We start from the raw sequence: 8,405 nt of genomic DNA on the forward strand, positions 1-8,405 counted from the left end.
TGCAGTCCGTGCGTGTGGACCCCGGAATAGAAATGGTGGTGACTCGAGAACAAGATCCAATTTCTTTCGTCGTTTCTATATTTCCATCATCTCTAATTCCTGAATTCTTCAATTCCCTCGATAGACAATGGAAATCGCTTCACCTTCCGTTCGCCATTTCTTCGACGATGCTATGCGAAATCATCGGTTTCCGAGTTAGCGGATTATCTCTTACGGGTACTCGATTCCGCGGTAATTTAATTTATGTCTTTCCTGGCGCGTTCAACAGCCTATGAGGAGCGTTGCGCCGCTCTAACAAGCGGGCGTAGCGGAGCTTGCAGGAAATGAAGGATGATTAAGGGGAGCAGACGAAGAAGAAGTAGACGAGTTCGTCAGCTTGGAATTTGGTTGTTACTGCTGCCATGGGAAAGAGGCTTTCGAGTGTGCCGCTGCTAACGATTCCCCGTTGCGTATCGCCGATTCTCACGGTGATCTGTTGGTGTGGTTAATACTTGGCCGCTGTCACGTTCATGTGACTTTGCCGATCGGCAGTTGTCACCTTATTTCTGTCGCCGATCGCGATTATTAAGTTCGTTTAGCTGTCGAGAAGTCCCAAACCCGAAATTTGGGATCGAGTCCAACTGGCACCGAGTCATCCGAGTCCTAGGGACTTTATTTCTCCGCTGCTCGATAACATTTGCAATGGAATAATCGAGGAATCGTCGAGCTCAGTGGTTTTCGCTCGCGAGGAGCTGTCTCGGAGGATATCGCCTCAATCGCGACAACGGTACGCGCCTCGAAGTACGCGGAGTCCGGTTAATCGACTCCGAGGGTGCGAATACCGAGCGAATTGGAGCGAATCGTAATTGCCTGACGGTTTTTGCGCGATTTACGTCTCTTAATAGACCTCTAGCGTATTTATAAGCCAGCGTGACTCTTCCTAGATGGGATCAAGTTGGATGTTCGATTCGGGCACTTTTATTCGAACAACGAACGACGATTAAGAATAATGTATATATATTATTCCACTGGATATATGATGTTTTTATCTAAATAATCTTCATCTTAATCTGGAATGTATCTGAAACATTCAGAGGGGATACTGAAAACGTCACAGGCTTAAATAATCCGTTTAATCCGGATTGATGTAATCCAGCCGATCCAGATTTCCCACATTTTTATCGGTACGAGAAATCAAAGATTTTTCGAGACGCGATCACGCGAGTGCCCTGCGGATGTACAGTTAGTCATCCGGAGGAGGCGGCGAAAGAAGCAGTTCCCGGTGCGACGGTCGTTGCGTTATCTATTACCGCGTGACAGCCATCGACCCCGAATCGACCGATAAATCGTCGATTATCGTGGAAACCTCAACGACAGGCAGCCACTAATTCGATCGCCGTTGGACAGACACGGTTCGTTGCCAGCAACAATTAAAATTCTTGCAGCGCAACGATATCGAAACATCTCGGCTCGTCATTCACGGTCCTACAGTCCTCTTTGGCATCGATTAAGCGCAGAATGAACGTCCATTAATTCTATTCATAGCGAACCGCGGCGACCAGTTTCCTCGTACACGCACCGAACCCGCACACGTACGCCAACCGAGCATTAAGCCCATAGGCAAAGTATCTGCGTACTTCGACTGGCTGATACCAGATAACACGCCTGGCTAATAAACTGTTTCGTGATCTTTACCCCGGGACTTGCCGTTAAGCGACCTTCCGAGGCGAACTCGGGGACTCTGGCGTCAATTTTTAGGATATGGAGTCGTTGGCGGGAAATCCTAGAGACTTTTACGGGAGGAGCTTGCATGGATCTCCCACTAGCCAAATGATCCTTAAGGAGGGGTTTTTTCCAAGCACGCCGTGCAGTTTCCACCTGCATGGATTTTCTTCGCAGTGGTTTCAGCAATTAACCCTTTGCACTCGTGGGCTTTTTTCTGGTATCTGTTAGCGACTCGAGATGCTTTCTTAGCATTCTATTGTCACGAATGCTAAGCTTAGATTGACTTCGAAAATGAGAATTTTAATTTGAGATTTGAAAATCAGGTCACTTTTACCTCAAGGACAATCATTTTATTGACACTTCGAGTTCCAAAGAAATTAAACCTAAAGGAAACCTAGTGTTGACTGAGAGTCACTTCTCGAGTGCAAAGGGTTAACAGTCTTGATGAATTTTGTAAGAGAAGAGGGCTAGCCATGACCTCGGGTGCCTTAGATTTCTTCCTAAAACGAGTGAACGAATTTAGGGATCGTAGAAGTCGGGGACCTAGAAGTCTACTGACCCCTCTATAGCTCAGGTACCTCGAGATTGCCAAACCCGTACCGCAGCTACGATCGAACATAGCTACAGCCCTTGAGGGTTCCTTCTAAAATTACCGAATTACCGACATGGTTTGTGCTACAACTTTTAGTGAGAATTATTGCAACAATGAACTAGGCACGTGTGTATTAACCCTTTGCACTCGAGGACTTTTTTCCTGGTATCTTCAGCAACTCGAGATGTTTCTTAACATTCTATTGCTATGAGTTCTAAGCTATCGAGATTTTAGAACAAGGTCACCTTTACCTCACCGACAATCATTTTATTGATACGTCGACCTCCAAAGAAATTGAACCTAAAAAACTTTGAGTATTGTAGATTTGCTCTGTGAAACTTAATCACGCCTCTCAAGTCACCTCTCGAGTGCAAAGGGTTAACATTCATCGGTACTAGGTTAGGGCTGACACCATAAAGCGAGTCCATCTGGTCCTCTGTCAACTCAGTTTCACACTAGACTGTTATTATTATTAAAGGTTGCACTAGAGTGCCTAGCTCAGGAACAACGGCTTTCGCCATCCTACCCCTTCCCATTAGCTCATAGCAGATTAGATAGTACCATCGTGTGTTCGCTGAAATTTCAGGGCACTGTCCACGCGCGCAGGTGACGTTCATTAATAGCACCGCACGCGGACGTTTTATTGGCCAATAAATCCCAGGCGGCTCGATGGAAGCCACGGACATTGTGGCAGGTGACTGGGTTGGCACACAGTGTGTTAATTTTACAAATATAGGTTACATTATTCCACAAGAAAGTATTTAGAGATCGAGAGGAGTCCCGATGATTAGACTATTGTCTAACTCACAGTCTTAAACGTCGAGTGTCATCCGAATTAACACGTTGGTCACCGTGTCACTCAAAAATGCTTGACACGAATTACGAACCATTAAGGAAAAGATTAAGGTATTACGAAAAGTAATTTCGCACGTGAGACGCTAATGAAATTAAATCTGGACAGGATTCGCGAATTTGGCAGGTTTAAGAAATTAAATACTACGAGAAACGTTAAATTAACTAATCTTTCAGAGTCTCGAAACAAAATATTAAGTTTGTTCAATTATCACGAGTTTCAGGCAACGTGTTAAACAAACAGGACTATGACAAGGATAACAAGGGTTCGTCGTGAACTAAGTTTGGAGATAATATTAACTACCGAAAGTCCAATCCTAGATGATTCCATGTTCTCAAAAAATCATTAGCAAGTTTGCCAAAGCCCAAACTCGGCTCCGGATGGTTGCCATTTCGTTGCCGATCGGCTGGATGTCATCCAATACGTTTCGACAAAAAGACTGCTAGAAGGGCGACAAGGATCCGCCGTCGAACCTCGTCCGGGGATCTCATTTAACTCGGGGGGAGTCGACGTAGCGGCGTTTTTGCCGCGATGGGCGCGAAATCGAGCCGTCTGGATCCCGTTGCGCGCGGGACCAGCACAAAAAGGAAGAAACAGCGCACGGGTACGCCACGAGATAACACGGCCGACGACTTCCTATAACGCCTGCGCGATCGATGACGCGCTCGCTGAGAAATGATCGAGCACGACGGCCCGTAGAAAAGGGGACACGGTTGTCCCCCGATGCGAGGAGGAGATTGCGAGCTTTCGCTAACGCGGAGAGACAGGCTTGGTCTTCTCTGGTCTTTCCTCTTCCTTCTTATCTTTTGTTTTTTTTTTTTACCTCTCTCTATGTCTCTTTCTCTGTTTTCGTTCGCTGGGTCGACGAGCAAGTGCAGCCTCGCGCGATAGCGGACTCGAGTTTATCGACCCGATTCGACGGAAGGTTTCCCGAGAAGACGCCCTTCGAACCTGCGCCGCGGAGGAATTCGCGGTGGCTGGCCACTTTTCGTCAGAAATCGCAAACGCGCGTGCTCTGGTACCGGATGAGTCCTCGTTAAGAAGTGAGCGCTGAGTATTTTGGATATTCAAGGTTCCCGAGGTGCACGTCCACACTTCGATATTTTGAGCGGAAGCTAATGGATTCCATCGAAAGTGGGAGCCAAATGTTTTGGCTGTTCAAGGTCATGGACTCAGTCGATTCAGTGACCACTGAAGACATTCTCTATCCTTCAGCAGACGGTTAAAACATGCTAACATTCGTTGATTTCGACCAAAGTTCATTACACTTATACACCTGCTACTCGAATTAAGATGCCAAGCATACTCTTAATTGCTATAAAAAAAAAATGGTAATCTCTCTCATTTTATAATATTTATTCACTTTCCTGACATAGTCAGGACGTTGGGTTTGGTTGTTCCACGCAATGCCTCTTTCGGAGAAAAGCGTTGGAGCTATTTTCTATTTTTAGGCTGGTAATCGCCTGGCTTGTTTTTCGATCGTATACAAATTGTCGATTAATTCGTAGAATGATTGTTCGGCAGTTTTATTTTGTATACAAGGCTTTATTTAAAGGAACTGATCACTCCTGTGATTACACCGTCGCTATAAAAGTTCTGTAGTTTATTTATTACATATTGGTACATATTTCTCTACCTGTTTTTTAAATCGATAATAGAAGATAGCAGTATCCACAACTCCAGGCTCTCATCAATTACTGTTAGCCGTTTTACACAGAAACTGTCACCGAAATGTATCATGGCGTACCTCGGTCTACTTCACCTCTTTCTCGGTTTCAAGCGTTCAGCACGGTAATCAGAGTCCTTCCGCGTTCGATCGCGGAATATCGAAGCGCGTTGCGGGATCGATGCATTGTCGGTCCAAGCATGTAATAATCTAACGTACGCAATTAAAGTAATCGCATGTATTACGTTTGTTGTGACGATACGGTACATCATATGCGTCGATAGCAGTAATATCCCGCTACCGGAACGAATTGAGGAAATCACCGGTTATGATGATACCGAGTGACGATTGAAGACGATGGTTTGCTGAAGATGGGTGGCAGATTTACCTTGGCTCAATTTACAGTGTCGCGTATTTGCGACTGCGCAATTATCTGCGATCGTATAGCCACGCAGGTGTGTCTCCATCGTTCACGCCTGGTTGTTCCACGTAATGCCCCTTTCACACCGATGGAGAAAAGCGTTCGGGCTATTTTCTGTTTTTAGGCTGGTAATTAATTCGTAGAATGATTGTTCGGCAGTTTCATTTTGTACACGAGGCTTTATTTAGAGGAACTGGTAATTTCTACATTCCACTTTGTAATAGTGGCAAAACAAGAAGTTGGACAGTATTTGAAATTCAAGAATTGCTCTCTCGGAAGATAAGAATCGAAGAAATGATTAACGTCTGTGAATTTTACGAGTTGGTTCTGTCGTGAAAACAGGCCTGCGAAGCATTACCACCGCGCAGATATCGAGAAGCGTTCACTCATGCCGCGCGTTGGCCATAATTAGTTAGAAAGTTGGTGGACAATTTCCGAAACGATCGTTCGAAGCGAAAACAACTCGAGGATCGTTTATAAACGCTTCGGCCATCAAGTGAAATCTCATCGAATTTAATCGATAACTGGACGATTTTTTACGCTTTCTACTTTCTTGGAAACCGATACTGAAATCGAAATTTCTGTCACGATACTTGTAGGTTCCGAAGATGACTCTAAGACGTTGTATCTATTATTATAAGATATAATTATATTATTCAGAGGTAAACGCTGAGTCTAAATTTTGCAAATTTTATATTTTAAAGAATAAAAGAAATGTGATAAATACGGTTTTATTATGCTTGTCATTGCGTTGTCATGGTTCTGCCATTGCTTCGATGGCCTTTCGACGTTGGATGTTAACACTGTCCACCTACCGTTCCGCCCGACAGTCCAGCTCGAAGAATGACTTCGTGAATAGCGTGAACCCGCCTTTAGTCTCCACGAATGAAGTCGAAGAACAGCGATAACAGTGGATCAAGAGTACAACGCGCTGAGCGGGTTCTGTCGTCAGCTTGGAACAAGGAAGACGGAAGTGGAGGTCTGCGGAGACCGTGAAGGTTGCAGAGCTCGTGGCTAACATGGTTGCACGCTTTGATCTCCGCCGCGCCTGGAGGTCAAACTTTGGAAGACGGTGATCCTCAAGAGGTGACGAAACGTGACATAATAAATTGATCGATCAATAAAGGCGAGTGATTATTATACATTTTCTGAACGAATTTTTCAATTATACGCGAAGTATGGACATATCATATACAGTCGTATATGAAGTACCCTCTATTGAAGAAGTTTGACTAAATTAAATAATAGTTTCTATATTACCGAATGAATTTTTCATTATAAATATGCATATATGTACATCAATATATTTATGCAAACATACAATTGGAAACATCGAAGATACTATTTAATTTAAACAAATTTCTTTGATAGACATAGGGGTACGAATATTTATGGGACTGACTGTATGTAGATTAAAGGTTTGGGTAACTGAGGTTTAGTTGCAAAGACGAATGGGGAACTTTAAATTGGATTTAAAAAATTAGAAGGAGCATGTCTACCGAGGTGCCTGTGGGAAAGTGTAAATTTGTGCATTTGTCTATTAGTTCGAATAAAATTTCTGTCGTGTCAGGAGAAATTATTATTCGAAATCCTCAATCGTAGTCGCATTGCCCGTCGTGTTCTCCAAAATAAATTTTTCTTCCCAAATGGTATTAATTAATTTGCTATTAATTAATTTATGCACTTACTTTTATGCACTTGCAATACAAAAATTCAAGCGTCCCATTTTGTTCCTCGGACGATGAAAATAGAAGCGTCCTATTTATCGTAATTTCGATTTCCATTTGAAATATTATTTCAGTTCCACAGCATCCATTATTTAAAGTGGTATATACACAGCTCCGGCCGTTGCGGACCAAGCATAAGGCTTGTGGCACGATTAACGGCCGATGAAGAAGTATTACGGAAGTATGACAACGGTAATAGATAACTGGAAACGAGCGTCGAGGCCCGTAGCACCGCGGACGTATCGCGTCGGGTTTTCAATCGAAGTCACGTTCGGCGTCGTTACGGTATTCAAGTGGCCCCACGTGTAACGTGGAAATCATAGCATCGGCCATCAAGGACTCGTAACTGGTAGCGGAATTGCTGCGCTTTATCGCGCCTGCACGCCGGCGACGATCCCTCCGCCTCTCCCTCTTCGTCGATGAAATCTCTCTGCTCTCTTCATCGTTGCCCACTCACTTTTTCCCTACTTCGTTCGTAGCGTTTCATAAAAGAGACCACGCCGGAGACAGGGTCCCAAAGTGGCCTTCGCGACGACGCATTTTGCTTTTACTTTTCCCGGTGTTCCACCTAGGGTTGCAACTATTCTAATAGATACTTCGAATACTTGATGATTTACGAGTATTCGTGTATCATCCATTCCACTGTTGCTGCAGGACTGCTATTCGATTAGCAATTTTTCCATTTGTTGGAAACTCGTTAATTTCGAAATTCGTACGATGCTTTTATACGTTTATTATGATTCTATAAAGTGCATGAATTTCCAACACGTTATGGGGTTGGGAAAATGAATAAAAATAAATTTAAATATGCAAGATTCAGATTTTGGGTCTGAGGCCCAGGTTAGACTCTGTACAGGCCCAGCCAATTTTTCCTATTGAGATATCTGTTGGGATTTTTTCTATTAGGACTTAATGAATCCAGCTTTGAGTCTGAATGTAAGGACGTATTCATTCTTGAAACCATTTCAGAACGATTGTTAACCCAGAAAGCACCATCCAGATACTCTCCCTTAATTTACCCCAAAACTCAACCTAACAATAATAGCCCATATGTCCAAATGTTACACACATTAAATGAAACGAAACATTTAATTAAGAAAACGGTAAGAGAATTCTGGAACCAGGGACCAGTCTTGAATCAATGAATCTACACCAAACCCGAAAATCAACCAGCGATATAAATCTAACCCTACCAAATAGAATAGACTGCAAATGCTACAAGATAATTAAATCACAGCCATCGTTATGCAACTTTAGTGACGAGCCTCTTACAATACAACATTTAATTGAAGAATGCCAGGGAATACAACACGATCGAGTAGAGTTTAAATTTACAAATAGCGCGCAGACAATCTTGTAGTAATGAAATATAACATATCAAATAAATTATAATTAAATCGTCGACGTGGTCACTGATAACCTCGTAGTTGATATGACCTTAA

The 8,405-nt window shown here is 43.4% G+C and overlaps 1 protein-coding gene across 3 annotated transcripts in view; it reads right to left on the minus strand.

Annotated features, from left to right (window-relative positions):
• Positions 1 to 8,405, minus strand: part of LOC128875524 (serine proteinase stubble-like) — an 81,437-nt gene that overhangs the window by 25,788 nt on the left and 47,244 nt on the right. The window lies entirely within an intron of this gene.

The sequence above is a fragment of the Hylaeus volcanicus genome, chromosome 4 (genome assembly GCF_026283585.1).
Source record: "Hylaeus volcanicus isolate JK05 chromosome 4, UHH_iyHylVolc1.0_haploid, whole genome shotgun sequence".
Lineage (NCBI taxonomy): Eukaryota > Metazoa > Arthropoda > Insecta > Hymenoptera > Colletidae > Hylaeus > Hylaeus volcanicus.